The following is a 17,108-nucleotide window of genomic DNA, read 5'->3' as shown; positions in this document are numbered from 1 at the left end:
TAATAAAATACAACAACCATAGAAATCCTTTGAACTAACTAATAAATTTTTCTATCAACAATGGGTATTAGTCAGAACATGCGACATTTTCCTAATAGAGTATGGATCACTGAGTATTTGCCAAGCTAGATCCCTTACACAGAAGCATTACTTACCAATGGAAAACCAAAAGTTATCCAAATTCCGAGAGCCCTGTGAAAGGTTAATTTCTTTCCTAGTTCCCTTTGCAATTTGCATGGTTAACAGTAAAATCAAGCAGTGCATATCACGTAAACAACCATGGGTTATCTAGTCAACAAGTCCACTTCACAGAGTCAACCTCGTAAATGACATGAACTTTGTATACTAATGAGATTCCAATCAAGATGTAACGGGTCTTGGAAGCTTGAAAGCATAAAAGTGAAAATTTTAATACCTGTTCCAAGGATCAAGACAGAAGACATCTACCTATTCACGTCATGTTAAATGTCAAGATTTGTCTTTCAATAAGGCTGCATATTAGAAAGGAAATTAATAATAATGCCTCTTTGAGGATTTTCTATGAGTTGGTTGGAGTTAGCAGGGCATTGTCCTGATGGAAAACACCGGGGGGGCTTTTAACATCTGCAACCATTAACAAAATTTAATTTGCATTTGTGAAGCGGTCATATAATTCCTTTGCATGCCCTCTCTAGCTACATTAGCAACAAGGATAAGAATGAGACAGATTATGTACAGGAATAAAGACGAACAAGGAAACTATGCAACAAAAAGCTGTTGAAATCAGAGGCCAACATCTACTAGTCGTGTCCATATGCAATGAGCAATGCAGCATATGATTTTGCATATTAGCTCCTCTCTCCAATTCATCTTTATTTTGCCTGAACCAAATCACAAGGGCATCTTTCAGCAACACAACTACCCTTTCATGAGAGAGAGAGAAGGGAGAACATGTTTGTAAGTATTCTGATTAAGAAAGAACAAAGGAAGGTGAGACATATATGCATTCGGTACCTTGATGAAAATGGTCGAGACCAGAGTGACATATAATCAAACTGTAAACAAGAACAATGCAGACATACCAGGCATAGTTTGTTCCCGGGGTAATCAATATAGGTCAATTATTGGGATCCAGTGTATAAGGTATATAGGTTTTTAACTTTCTATTATAAACTGAGATTGACTGATGTCCATTGTGCAAGTATTTTCATGGCTTTGATGATTCTAAAGTGCAACACTGCACCTCTAACAACAATTGTTGCAGGAATACCTGAATATGAACAAAATTAACTATAAAAAAAGTAAGAATTTTACTATCTTAATCATACTGACTACTGAAGAAACAAATAATGGTAATGGACTGAAAATTTTACAATTCAATTGTGCTAATTCTTTCTTTGGTTCTTTCTCAATGTCCTCCCCCACAGCTAAAGCAGTTCTATTGCCAGCTTCCCTGAATATCTTCCAAAAAAAGACTTTAGGGTCAGCACAACATAGAAGTTATTGCCTAAGGAGCATAAGAGAACTTAGGGCCTAGAGGATGTATGGCATTGGAATGAAACTTTATGTAAAGGGAGAAAGGAATAAAATCATGTTTGATGCTAAACTCCATTCATAACAACTACAACAGCAAAAGCAAAGAATGGAAGTGTTGTCCCAAAAATAGTCCAAGAGGGGGGTGAATTGGACTTTATCAATTTTTCGGCTCTGGCTTGTAGCCTAATGAAAAATTATGGCTTTGTTCAACTAGGTGCTTCTTAATATATAATGACAGTGATATGTATTTCAAGAAAGTGTCTCTAAGTTGCAATTCAAGCTTTAATCAATATTTATGGCTATCATAACATGCATCACAAAATATTCAACTAATTTCTCATCATACTCATAAATCCTCAAATATACCAACTCAATAAATTCAATCAACATTCAAGGTCATGTATAAAAATTAAATTGCACAAAAGTAAAGAGGTTAAGGTTAGAGAGATCAAACACAATGATTTTTATAGTGGTTCGGCTTAACTAGCCTACATCCACTCTCTCAAAGAACCCTCTTTGAGTCTTCTCTCCACTATTTGCTCTTTTAAAGGCAAGAGACCAAAAGCCCTTTACACTTTTTCAACACCAAGCTTTTACCAAGGCAGCTTGAACCTTTGACAAGTGCTATCTCAAGCACTTACTCTCTCTCAAGCTTCAATAGGTGCTTGTACAACCTCTCTTAAATGCAACTTAATGTTTTAACACTCACTCTTACTCAATACAAATCAAACTATAAAGAAGAGATGAGTTGATTTGCCAATGGTAGCTCAAAGACTTTAAAGCTCTTGAATGAAAGCAATAAATGAAAAATCAAAGTTGGAGTTCAAATGTAAGCTTTCATCAAGTATAAAATGAAGTAAAGAAGGTGTATTTATAGTCCCAAATCATTTTAGACCGTTTGAAACCTTTTTGGAACGTTATACACACTGCTCAAGACAAAATAGCCGTTATTTTGTCTTTTTGTGCGAAGTTGAGCAGCTCTGATCATTTAGTAAACTACTGAAATTTTGCCAACAGCAGTAAACTAATGTTTTAGCAAACATATTAGCAAACTAATATTTTAGCAAAGCAGTTAGCAAACTAAGTCAACAGCTGCATGTCTCAACTTGTAGAAAAAAATGATTTAGACCTTAAGAGAACTATGTTCCAATAGTAATATCCAAGGTTATGATGAGAGAAAATCTTTAAAAGAAAATTTAATTTTGAGCTCCATTAGACTAAATTCTCATCTATTCTTTTCACATAAGACCTAAGACTCAATTTCTAACTCTATGACTTTCATACATTTACTTTGAGTCTTGGCTTTCATAATCTTGTTCTTTTCTCATCTTGGATTTATCTTGAGATGTCTTTGAGTATTCTTTCTCCTTAGGTGCAACTTCAAAGGTTCTTTATACATAAGAAAAAGAATCTACACATCACTTTAAAGTTGGGTTAGATAGATTCTGTTTGACTTTTGTTATCATCAAAATCAATGCTCATTTTGAACTACACGGGGTCAACAATCTCCCCCTTTTTTATGATGCCAAAACTCAATTGAATCATCAATCAAGAATCAATAAAAATGAGCGTAAGATTATGTATATCCAAGCAAGTTAGTATGCAGAAAAATGCTCCCCCTAAATATATGCACATAATTTCCAAGACAATTTTCAGCTATACAAAAGCTCCTCCTGAGTTTATGCTATAAAGCATATTCATAAGATATTCACAATATTCCAAAAAAAATAATATGCACATAAACATGCTTCCATTTTCAAAGTACTTCCATTTGCAAAGTATAAACACATAAACATGCTATTCTCCCCCTTTTTGTCATCATCCAAAAAGGAAACAGGAAATATTAACCCAAAAAGAATCAAGTTAGCCCAAAGTTAAACGCAGTAAGGTAAATAGTAGCAAACTAAAAACCAATAGTAGCAAACAGACTAGTAAACTAAAAATGCAGATAGAAAACTAAAAATCCAGATTATGTGCTAATCATTAAGTCTTTTGCTCTTGCGAGTGGCTTTGGAAGGCACCATCTTCTTCCTGGTGGGTTTAGCAGCAGGTGGCTGAGAACCTTGGTCAGCCAACTGGTCATGCTTCTGTGGCTCATCTTCATCAGATGGTAGTTGAAGGGCAGCAGCTAGAGACTGGTATGGATTTGATACGGTAGATTTAGATCTTTTTCTACCTTTCTTGGCTGGAGGTGCAGCAGCTACAGATAGTTGAGATGGAGCACTCTCTTGGTGATCCTTTAGAGAGGCTTCCTTCGGCTGTGTAGAGGCAGCTGCAGGTTCCAGAAGTGGTTCACTTGGAGGATCAACAGCTGGCTCACTTTCGGGTTCTACAATTTTTTCACTACCATGCTCAATAGGGACATCAGTTGCAGGACCAACTTCAGGTTCAACAACCTGTTCTCTAGCATGTTCAACAGGGGTTTCATCTGTAGGTTTAATTTCAGATTCAACCACTTGTCCACTTTCATGTGCCATAGCAGCTGGAGACTCACCAAGCTTAGTACCTTCACCCCTATCAGTATCATGAACAGAGACTTGAGAAGCAGGGGAAGAGGCACCATTTGCAGGTACAGCTGTCTCAACTTTGGTTGAGAAACCAATTTCCTTTGCCTGCTGAAGACCCACAATCAGCTTCTTCAATTCCTCATTTTGAGTAAGCAAGTGACTCACTTTGTAGTCAACCACATCCATAAATTTTCTCAAAAGTTCAATGGACTGATGGGTTGAACTAAATTGCTCAGAAATAACAGTTTTTAGCCCTTGAAGCTCACTCATAAACTCATTTGTAAAATCTGAACCTACCTTAGCTGAGGAAGAACCACCTTTTTCAAACATTTTCTTTCGTCCATCAGTGTCAGAGTGAATTCTCTAAGCACAATCAAATCAGTCCTAAAACTTTCCTTAGAGACATTTACATTCATCTCTTTAAACACAGCAGTCAAGAGATGTGCATAAGGCAATTTTCCAATCCCATAAGCTTTACACATGTTCTTGAAAATCAAATAAGCCAAATTCATCCTTACTTTGTTAACAATGTGCCACATGATACACATGTCCAGGTAACTCAAATAACCATAGCTGCCAGACTTAGGACAGAAAATGTAGTTCACCATACTGTGAATGATTTTAATATGTTGAAAAGCTTTTGTGCTAGTGGACTTTTCATTTGTGGCAATGTTGGCAGGGAAGACTTCATTTTCAAACTCAGCCAAATTAAAGCCTGGAACCCTAGCAACATCTCTATGAGTGGAGATTTTATTTCCATCATTAGGCAAGTTCAAAGCCGTAGCAATCATCTCAACAGAAACAACATACACACTATCATTCAAAACAACTTCAAATTTGTCTTCATCATCAACTGTTCTTAAAGTTCTATAAAAGTCTTGAACAAGTCTAGGGTAATACGCATTTGTACACTCACAAACAGTCATCCATTCTTAAAACTCAAAAAGTTCTTTGAATTGAAAATTTACCTGACCAAAGTAATCCCATTTGATGAATTTACAATCAAGCAGCCCTTTATCCACTGAACCCATAGATTGGGCAGCGCCCTTTTTGCATTGGGTATCAATCCCTCGCATTTTTCTCCCCTTTTTCTTTTCTGGTGCCGATACAGTGGGTTCAACAACCTTAGATGGGTCGGAGGATGCACCAATTGATTCAGGTTCAGGTAAGTTCCTCTTTTCTTTTAATTTCTTTCGTAATGCGGCGACAGGAAGATCATCAGATGCTGATGAAGATGACGAAGCAGCAGCAGCAGCAGGGGATTTGCATTTAGTGTGAGCCATTGATGGGAAGAGAAAAAAATGGTGAAATCTAATAATGGCTTTTCGGTAAGTGATGAATGAAGAAGAGAAGAGAGATGAGCAGTCTGATGAGAATGGGCTTATTTTGCCGGAAAGAAAAAATTTTTTTTTTGAGGTGTAATGTCGTAAACTAATGCAGAGGAGAGAGGGTGACGGTTTCGTGTAGCAGAGGTTTTAAGTTTTCTTGAGTCCCGCGCTTTTCTATTCTAGTGTACTTTATCTGAACTTATTTTCCTTTTTTTTATTTCAAATATGTCTATCTATCTTTATATGCACAAATATATATATTTCTATATGTCTGACACAGCACTGAGAGTGTGATACCAAATGTGAATAGGTAAGTGCATTGCTGGACACGCAGAGAATTTCAAGCACAATCACTTTTTGTTTTGAAATTTGAACAGTACACGATACAGCAAACTAATTTTAGTCACGCAATATTAGCATACAACTTAGTAAACTAATTTCTCGAGTACATAAATAAGTTAACTAATGTTCTTTAGAGATTTCTCAGCAAACTTATATCACAGCAAATTACTCACACATTGGATAAAATGCAAATATGTGAAATTACTATGACTTAAATTTCAAGCAAGCGGTTCACTCATGCCAATTTCCCTTCTAATTTTACAAAAGGTTTCCTCATTAAGTGGTTTTGTAAAAATATCAGCAAGTTGATCTTCAGAGGCAACAAATTCTATTTTGATATTTCCATTTTGGACATGATCTCTAATAAAGTGATGTTTGATCTCAATATGTTTTGTTCTTGAACGTTGGACTGGATTTTTGATCAAGTTTATGGCACTTGTGTTGTCACACCTAATTGGAACAAGATTATATTTTAAACCAAAATCTTCCAATTGTTGTTTCATCCATAAAATTTGAGCAACACAACTACCAGCAGCTATATATTCTGCCTCAGCTGTAGATAAAGCTACTGAAGTTTGTTTCTTACTGTGCCAAGAAACTAGTGCAAGACCAAGAAATTGACAAGTACCTGAAGTACTTTTTCTATCCAATCTACTTCCAGCAAAATCGGAATCACTATAACCAACAAGATTAAATGATTCACATTTTGGATACCATAAACCAATTGAGTATGTGCCAATGAGATATCTAAAGATCCTTTTAACTGCACTTAGATGGGATTCTTTTGGACATGATTGAAATCTTGCACACAAGCAAACACTAAAGTGTATGTCTGGTCTAGATGCAGTAAGGTACAAAAGAGAGCCAATCATACCTCTATAAAGCTTTGTATCTACTTCTTTACCTTTTTCATCATTGTCCATTTTAATTGTTGAACTCATAGGAGTGCCCATGCTCTTCAAATCTTCCATTTTAAATTTCTTCAACATATCCTTGATATACTTTGACTGATTTATGAAGATGCCATATTTCATTTGCTTAATTTGAAGTCCGAGGAAGTATGTGAGCTCACCCATCATGCTCATTTCAAATTCATTCTGCATAATCTTAGAAAATTTCTTGCAAAGAGATTCGTTAGTAGCACCAAAAATTATATCATCAACATAAATTTGCACAATGAGCATATAATTATGATGCTTCTTAACAAAAAGTGTTGTGTCCACTTTGCCTCTTTGGAAATCATTTTGTAAAAGAAATTTACTAAGCCTTTTATACCATGCTCCAGGAGCTTGTTTTAAACCATATAAAGCTTTAGTAAGTTTATAAACATGATTTGGATGCTCATGATTTTCAAAGCCTGGAGGTTGTGCAACATACACTTTCTCATCAATATAACCATTTAAAAATGCACTCTTGACATCCATTTGATAAAGCATAAAATCCTTGTAACATGCAAAGGCACACAACATTCTAATAGCTTCAATTCTAGCAACCGGAGCAAAGGTTTCATCAAAATCAATCCCTTCCTCTTGGTTGTAGCCTTGAGCCACTAGTCTAGCTTTGTTCCTAACAACATTGCCTTTTTCATCCATTTTGTTTCTAAAAACCCATTTAGTACCAATAATTGAATGATCTTTTGGTTTAGGCACTAAATTCCAAACTTTATTTCTCTCAAATTGATTTAGTTCTTCTTGCATGGCAAGAATCCAACTTTCATCATTTTGAGCATCTTCAAAACATTTGGATTCAATTTGTGAAACAAAAGCAACATTACCAAAATATCTTCTCAATTGTGCTCTAGTCATCATTCTCTGAGATGGATCATCAATAATGTCTTCTTGGGGATGATTTCTATGGAATCTCCATTCTTTAGGTAAATCTTCATGTTGGGGCTCATTTACTTGTAATTCTTCCAAATTTGACATTTCTTTATTGATTTGATCTTCATTGGAATTATGGACATCTATTGTGGTTTCTCCTTGAGTTTCTTCATCTTTGTCATCAATTTGTTCTATTTCTTGACTTGATATTATATTTTCTTTTCCAAAAACCTACTCATTATTATCATCACAAACATTTTTCTTTCTGATAGAAGGGTTAGTCTCATCAAACAAAACATGAATCTTTTCCTTAATAACTAAGGTTCTTCTATTGAACACTCTATAGGCTTTACTCTTTGTTGAATATCCAATAAAGATTCCTTCATCGGATTTAGCATCAAATTTCTTTAAGTTATCCTTCTTGTTATTTAAAATATAGCACTTACAACCAAATGCTTTGAAATATGAGATATTTGGTTTTCTTCCTTTCCACAACTCATAGGGGGTCTTTTTCAAAATTGGTCTAATCAAAACTCTATTCAACACATAGCAAAATGTATTAACAGCTTCAGCCCAAAAGTACTTTGGCAAATTATTTTCATTCAACATAGTTCTAGTCATTTCTTGCAAAGTCCTATTTTTCCTTTCTACTACCCCATTTTGTAGTGGTGTTCTAGGAGCTGAAAAATTATGATTGATTCCATATTTATCACAATATCTCTCAAATAAATGATTTTCAAATTCAGTTCCATGGTCACTTCTTATAGATGTGATGCAAAAACCTTTTTCATTTTGAACCATTTTATTAAAGGAAGTGAATTTTTCAAAAGTCTCATCCTTGTGAGCAAGGAAGAATGTCCATGTATATCTTGAATAGTCATCAACAATAACTAAAGCATATGACTTCCCACCAAGACTAGTAGGAGATACGGGTCCAAATAAATCAAGATGAAGCAATTCTAATGGCCTAGTGGTAGACACAATATTTTTAGATTTAAAAGATGCTCTAGTATGTTTTCCTAGTGCACATGCTCTACATTGAAATTCATTTTCATAATTAATCTTAGGAAGACCATTAACAAGTTCTCTCTTAGACAATTTTGAGAGTGTATGCATGCTTGCATGACCCAGTCTTCTATGCCACAAATAACTAGAGTTATCAAAAGATACTAGACATGTACCATGATTAGTTTCAAAATTATTCATGTCAAGCAAGTAAACATTATTGGATCTATTGGCAATGAACAATGTGTCATTATCTAAGTTATTGATTGTACATAGAGAAGAAGTGAATTTTACCTCAAAACCTTTATCACAAAGTTGGCTTACACTTAGCAAGTTGTATTTCAATCCTTCAACAAGCGACACATCTTCAATACAAGGTTTGGTTTCAATTGTGCCATGTCCAATTATTTTTCCTTTTGCTTTATCTCCAAATTTTACATATCCTCCATCTTTCATTGTAATTTTTGAAAACTTGTCCTTTTCACCGGTCATGTGCTTTGAACAACCACTATCTATATACCATTTTTCACTTTCCTTCATCCCTTTGAAACAAACTTGAAATTTAATCATTAATCTTTAGGTACCCAAGCAACTTTGGGTCTTTGGGGGTTAGTGACCTTAGGTAAGGTTCCCTTTGGCAACCATACCTTTTTTACTTTAAGAAGATTCTTCCTAAGTGCACAAGAACTAATCATATGACCTCTTTTATTAAAATAATAACATGTGATATTGGGCAAAGAGAATGTAGATGCTTTAATGAAATAATTCTTGTACTTGTCATAGTTCATGAAACCATCAAAACCAATTCCATATTTTTCATTTGAAATTCTTTGGTTTCCAAGAAGTACATCTAGAGTTTCTTTTCCTTTTGTAAATTTAGCCAAATCATTTGTCAAGGATTCTACTTTAGCTTCAAGAACTTTATTTTTCTCAATGAGCATTTCACAAGTTTCTTTTGAGGTTTTTCAACTCTAAGTCTAGTTCTTTAAACAAAGCAATTTGTCCTTTGTAAAATTCATTTTCTTTATGCACATTGGACATGGCAATATTTTGTGATCTCAATGATTCAATTTCTAAATTCATTTTAGTGCACTTTCTCTTGTAATTTCTATACTCATCATATACTCTAGCAAATGCAAGTTCAAGTTCTTCTACATTAGGAGATTCATAAGAGTTTATCTCATTGTCACTTTCTTCTTCCTTTTGTGAACTCTCGACTTTCTCTTCAAGTGTCATCATACAAAGAAGAGCAATCTCTTTGTCACTTGATTCATCATTAGAAGATTCTTTACTGTTGCTCCATACTACTTTCATAGCTTTCTTGCTCCTATCTTCTTTTCCTTTCTTCTTTTTGAGTAATGGACATTTGGGCTTGCTATGTCCAGGTTTGTGACACTCATAACATATAATTTCTTCTTTTGAATCCTTAAAATGTTTATCCTTGGGAGTATACTTTTTCAAGAATTTCTTGTATTTGCTTCCTCCCTTCTTGAAAGCTCTTTTGAATTTTCTTGCAAGCATAGCCATTTCATCATTATCATCACTTGAAGCACTTGAGTTGTCACTTGAGTCAACTTTGAATGCAACTCCTTTCTTCTTATCTTCATCCTTATTTGACTTGAGAGCAATGCTTTTCTTCTTCTTTTGCTCATTCTCAACTTCATCTTTCTTATATACCATCTCATGTGCAATGAGAGATCCAATAAGTTCATCATAAGTGAATGTTTTAAAATCCTTGGTATCTTGGATAACTGTAGTCTTTGCTTCCCAAGATTTTGGAAGTGATCTAAGAATTTTCTTCACAAGTTCAGCTTCCTCAAATCTTTTACCAAGTGCTTTGAGAAGATTTACAAGATCGGTAAACCTTGTACTCATATCCGCAATTGATTTTCCTGGCTTCATTTCAAATAGCTCATAATCTCGAATAAGAAGGTTTGCTTTGGACTCTTTGACGACATTAGTTCCTTCATAAGTGACTTTAAGCTTATCCCAAATTTTCTTAGCAGATTGACATCCTGAAACACGATTGTATTCATTAAGGTCAAGTGAGCAATGCAAAATATTAATTGCTTTAGCATTTATAGAAATTTTCTTCCAATCATTGTCATATTCATCTTCATGTTTTGAAACTTTTGTAGTTCCTGGACCATTCTTTTGAGGAATATGTGGACCATTTTTAATAATTCTCCATGCATCAATATCTACAGATTGTATAAAATTTCTCATTCTTACTTTTCAAAATGAATAATTAGTGCCATTGAAGAGCGGTGGTCTAGTGATTGAATATCCTTCAGCTAGTGGTGCGGGTATACCGGCAGTATTGCTAGATGAACCAGCCATTATGGATCACTCTAAGGTTGTAACACCCTAAGCAAGAGAGACAGGCTCTGATAACAATTTGTTGTCCCAAAAATAGTCCAACAGGGGGGTGAATTGGACTTTACCAATTTTTCGGCTCTTGCTTGTAGCCTAATGAAAAATTGTGACTTTGTTCAACTAGGTGCTTCTTAATATATAATGACAGTGATATGTATTTCAAGAAAGTGTCCCCAAGTTGCAATTCAAGCTTTAATCAATATTTATGACTATCACAACATGCATCACAAAATATTCAATTAATTTCTCATCATACTCATAAATCCTCAAATATACCAACTCAATAAATTCAATCAACATTCAAGGCCATGTATAAAAATTAAATTGCACAAAAATAAAGAGGTTAAGGTTAGAGAGATCAAACAAAATGATTTTTATAGTGGTTCGGCTTAACTAGCCTACATCCACTTTCTCAAAGAACCCTCTTTGAGTCTTCTCTCCACTATTTGCTCTTTTAAAGGCAAGGGACCAAAAGCCCTTTACACTTTTTCAACACCAAGTTTTTACCAAGGCAGCTTGAACCTTTGACAAGTGCTATCTCAAGCACTTACTCTCTCTCAAGCTTCAATAGGTGCTTGTACAACCTCTCTTAAATGCAACTTAATGTTTTAACATTCACTCTTACTCAATACAAATCAAACTATAAAGAAGAGATGAGTTGATTTGCCAATGGTAGCTCAAAGACTTTAAAGCTCTTGAATGAAAGCAATAAATGAAAAATCAAAGTTGGAGTTCAAATGTAAGCTTTCATCAAGTATAAAATGAAGTAAAGAAGGTGTATTTATAGTTCTAAATCATTTTAGACCGTTTGAAACCTTTTTGTAACGTTATAGACACTGCCCAAGACAAAATGGCCGTTATTTTGTCTTTTTGTGCGAAGTTGAGCAGCTCTGATCATTTAGTAAACTAATGAAATTTTGCCAACAGCAGTAAACTAGTTAGTAAACTAATGTTTTAGCAAACATATTAGCAAACTAATATTTAAGCAAAGCAGTTAGCAAACTAAGTCAACAGCTGCATGTCTCAACTTGTAGAAAAAAATGATTTAGACCTTAAGAGAAATATGTTCCAATAGTAATATCCAAGGTCATGATGAGAGAAAATCTTTAAAAGAAAATTTAATTTTGAGCTCCATTAGACTAAATTCTCATCTATTCTTTTCACATAAGACCTAAGACTCAATTTCTAACTCTATGACTTTCATACCTTTACTTTGAGTCTTGGCTTTCATAATCTTGTTCTTTTCTCATCTTCGATTTATCTTGAGATGTCTTTGAGTATTCTTTCTCCTTAGGTGCAACTTCAAAGGTTCTTTATACATAAGAAAAAGAATCTACACATCACTTTAAAGTTGGGTTAGATAGATTCTATTTGAATTTTGTTATCATCAAAATCAATGCTCATTTTGAGCTACACGGGGTCAACAGGAAGCCACGTGAATTCTTGTAAGCAATACATAGTGTTGCTTTTGAATTCTTACTCGTGCTCTCATCTGTCCTCTCATGCCTAGAAATTTAATTTATTATAAAAATCAATTACAAAGATAAAAATAATGAAACAAACATATATGATACTTCAAAGATGCATCTTACATCCTTTTCTTTTCTTTTCTTCCCATCCCCAACACCTCCCCCACCCCAACACCCCACCCCCCAACCAACACCACCCCCACCCCTTTCAGTGGACAAGCTTCTATGCAATACTTCATGATATAAAAACTATAAAAGTAATGATCTATTAATAGTTCCTATGAAAATCCATTGCTAATAGTATTTTTGCAACCAAATTTGAAAACACTAAAAGGTAATTTAACTAAATGAAACTATTTACATGTATACGAAAGTCTTTTGCACTAATTATATCAACCTCAACAACACAAACATAGACATTTCCATGCACACATATTGCAGGGAATAATTTTGGTTCTTTTCACAAATTTTGTTACAATTGATTTGGTTCTTTTCACAAATTGATCACATGTTACCCTGTATGAATGCTACAACTTATCCACATTCCTGAAAATTTTCATGCAGTACTTGCATCAATTTCAGTCGCACTAAGTACTGTCCTTGTGCACATATTGTAAGACAATAAGTTTGGATTTGCCAAAAAAACTGATTACGACAGTGAATAATGGAAGAAATTAGCCTAAATGAAATTTCAATTATGAGTTTTATAAATTCTTGACATACAAGCATCTGCACAATATGCTAAAACGTGGCATGCCAGTTTGAATCCTCCATAAGAATGTAAAAATTCCATATCTCGGAAGCTCAAACAATCATTTTGTTGTAATTTGACAGATATCCGTATGATGATGCAAAGAATTCTGAATTTCAACTTCAACTGAAATCAATATAGAAACATGCATTACAAAAATGAAAGCTTTCTTTTCATTTGACCACTCAGACAAACAAAAGAAGTTTGCAAGAACATAAAATATAAGACACCTCTTCAAAAATCTATTTCAAAGTGGAATGATCAGACTCTGGGAATTTCTTACCGTGATGCCTTGTAAGTAGTGCTATTAACTGCAAAATTCCAAATCTCTATCAGCACAGAAAGCACTCTCAGAATATGTGCATATTGAGTACCAAGCATGATAACCAGATTGTATGTAATATACCTTGACCTCTTCAGCACTATATCCATGAAGGTAATCACCATTCTGCACAAAAAGAATAATAAGTCTGGCAGGAATAAATATCAAAGAATGGAGACATAGCAACTCATCATACAATGCAAGCCAATTAGAAGTTCCACAATGTTGGAAACCCAAAATTAAATTCCCGCATTATTGGGATTATTTTTTTTTTTTCCTCTTTTGTACATCTTGTTTCCTATTTCTATTAGTTTCCTATTGGTTTAGGTTTTCATAGTTAGGATTCTTGTGTACAAATAGCAGAATGTACAAAGTATTTTTACATTGAGAAATATACTAGAAAACTATCTCCAAAACCTCTAATTTCATCACACAATTTCTTAGGCATCCCCAATTCCCCATGCATAGAACACTAGAAGTCACAGAAATTTCTCATATTCACAAATTTCAAACAATATCCTAGTTCTTTAAAGGCCACAAGTAGATAAATATAATGAGTAGTATTTGCTCAATCATTGTGTGAACATTTTATTAGTATTTGCTCAGGGTCAGGGGATAGTCCTGAAAGAACACAGTACATACCTTAATAGTTCGATAAGTCTGCTTATTGTAACCTTTTTTACCAGTGGAGGCGCCTATACTGTGAAGTAAATAGGAAGCTTCAAGACATTGAAGATCCTTTTCAGCTAGGTGGAGATTAATTTTAACTTGATTGTCAGCAACTTCAACCCATTTAGGTACAATGCGCATTTATTTCTAATGTGCAATAAAAATGGCATTGCACCAATTACTCTAAGTACGTGTGCTTATCTTTTGCAGGAGGAAAAATATGCCTTACTTCATCAAGCAGCTTTTTCAAATAAAAAATAAAATAAAATGCCAAAAGATCTGCAATCTACTCTAGATACAAGAATGTATCATGCAATCAAAACATGAACTTTCATAGTGAAAGCCAAAAAGTATATTCTAGAAAATAAAGAAAGCTAGGAAGTTTTGAATTACATTGGCAATGATAGCACATTGTGCTACAGATTTAATTGTCTTCTTGTAGCCAAACCTTGCTCAAGCCTTGCAACAGAATGCCACCTCACATTAGCATTCAAATTATAACCATCAAACACTTCAGCCAAAGTTTCAGCAATAACACCCTCTCCCAAGGCATACGCAGACCTCCATTTCTTCAATTCCAAGCACCTCAAATATCTCTTCCAATAACACTGCACCAGCAACAATAAACTCTGATCTTCTCTTGAAAAGTTCATACCTCCGAATCCTCTCTCCCTTCCCTTCCTTACACAACCTGTCCACAACACCTCAATTCTCCATTGCTGAACTTTCAATCGCAGTTATAATTCCTGAACAAAACCTTGTTACCGTCAACCAAATATTGTCCATAAATATAGTAGAAAGCCTTTTCAATTGCTTTTATAGCCCCTGAAGTCCTAACAATCACCCCAAAACCACACTCCTTAACTTTATCAACCAACCCAGATTCCCTTACAATTAACGTGACGAACTGTCTCATGTCCGAAACATTACCACTATTAACGAACTTCTGAGTCGAACCCACATGCCCCTACTTCAAAGAGACCCCCAAAATAACACTTCTCATCTTCTCTATGACTAATTCAGTAGACCCACTTGCAATATCCACAACCAACACTCTTTTCTCAAGAAGCGGTAAAAACTGGAGTACACCATTGTATACAAACCTTGCCTCCTCTTCACCAGACAAAGCAACAACATCTAATACAATAGTTTCATGTATTCCCGTGCTAAGCTCAATTCCATTATCTGCTTCGCACTGCTGCAGTGGTGACGCAGCGGGTCCTATGGGGGGGGAATTTGAGAATTTGGTTGAATTCTCGGAGGCACTGGAGCGCGCAAAGATGGTATTCCGCGGAGATGGAAGTGGAAGAGTCACGGCCGAGGCATACAGGGTTCTTGTGGCGATTAGTGGTGAGGAATTTGCCTGATGGGTCTGCTTGAATATTAGCATTTTGAAGGAGTTGGTGCCCATGTCTACTGAGGCAAAGAGATTACGACTTGATGGAACTATGGGCTTTGGACTTTGGTGATGTTAATGGAGAAGAAAGGAGTTTCTTGATCAGAGGGAACGAAGATGACAACTAGGAATCGAGTCCTAAACGGATTTCCGTTACTAACCAGTAACCGGTGATCACAAATGAAGAAAAACGACAAGTTGTCTGATGGGGCAACCATGGATATACAATCATTGGTGCAAAGTAAATAGCGAGTCGTTTCTCCTTCGAGGATGGAACAGTAATAAACGAGGATGTGTGGTTTCCCTCGGTGGAAGTCAAAGTTACCTTGGAATTGCCCTATAAAATAAGGGGTTTTTTTTTTTTTCTTAAGAGAGAGAAGAATTCAAATATTGATCTAGGATAAAATAACCCAGGGCACACAATATTTTAAAAAAAATATTCTTAATAAAAATAAAAATTTTTCTATATGTAAATTAAATATAAATTTATATTTTTTAATTTTTAAATTTTTAAACATTATTTATGCATTTTTTTAATTAACAAATAATTTTTTATTACTTAAAAATAAAATGATTAATTTTTTATATAAATAATTTATACTATTTGTATAAGTGAATGAAAATAAAAAGAAAATAGAAAGGAGAAGAATGTGAGCAAAAGAAAAAATATAAAAAGAGAAAAAAAAATTTAAGATAATTTTGATATAAAAAATAATTATAAGATTAAATAATTAATAAAACTAAATTATAAATACTAAGTAATATATTTTTTCAAAATATAAATATTGATTAATTAATTTTACTAAATAGTAATTTAATTAATATTTACTAATAAAAAATTAAATGTCTAAATAATTTTAAAAAATAAAATATAAATATTAAATAATATATTTTGAAATTATATAAAATAAATAATTATTTTCTTTAAAATATAAAAAATTAAATAATAATTTATCGTAAAGATTGATGTGGTATAAAATAGTCCAAGGTGTAGGACCTAATAACAAGGCAAACCAAACAAGCAGAAGTCGAAGTCATCAAAAACAAAGGAATAAAGCTTGGGACTAAACAATGTAATAGTAATCAAAACTTAGGCCCAAGGATCGCTAAGAAAACAAACAATGTAATGCTAATCAAAACTAAGGCCCAAGGTTCACTAACAAAACAACCCTAGCTAAACAGTCAGAAGTTGGAGAGGCCTCCTTTGCAACAAAGCAGCGCCGCCGTGCACCAACATTTGGAAGATGAGAGAGTAGGGCTTTTACCGATGAAGTAAAAATCATCCGAAGCACAAGAGAGCTCTACATACCATACATTGAAACTCAATTTCAAGACAGGGATGACAAAGGATAGGTACTTGTTAAAGTTATTATATTTTAAAATATATTTTTAAAATTCTAAGTCATTTTAAATTTGATTAAACTTTTTTTTAATTATATGAATTCGTCATAAACTTTGGATTATTACTATTTGAAAAATATTTAAATTTATTTAATTTATATATTTTAATTACAAATTTATAATAAATTATTTTATTAATAATTTATAATTTTAAGATTTAATAATTTCATAAAATATTTTAATTTTATTTTATGTAAAATAAAATAT

General features: G+C 33.8%; 1 pseudogene; it reads right to left on the bottom strand.

The window, feature by feature from the left end:
- Window positions 1-9,459: 9,459 nt before the first annotated feature.
- On the bottom strand, window positions 9,460-15,718 carry LOC131180066 (uncharacterized; annotated as a pseudogene).
- Between the last annotated feature and the right edge of the window lie 1,390 nt (window positions 15,719-17,108).

This window comes from Hevea brasiliensis, chromosome 5 (assembly GCF_030052815.1).
Source record: "Hevea brasiliensis isolate MT/VB/25A 57/8 chromosome 5, ASM3005281v1, whole genome shotgun sequence".
Taxonomy (NCBI): domain Eukaryota; kingdom Viridiplantae; phylum Streptophyta; class Magnoliopsida; order Malpighiales; family Euphorbiaceae; genus Hevea; species Hevea brasiliensis.
This window is presented reverse-complemented; position numbering and strand designations above follow the sequence as displayed.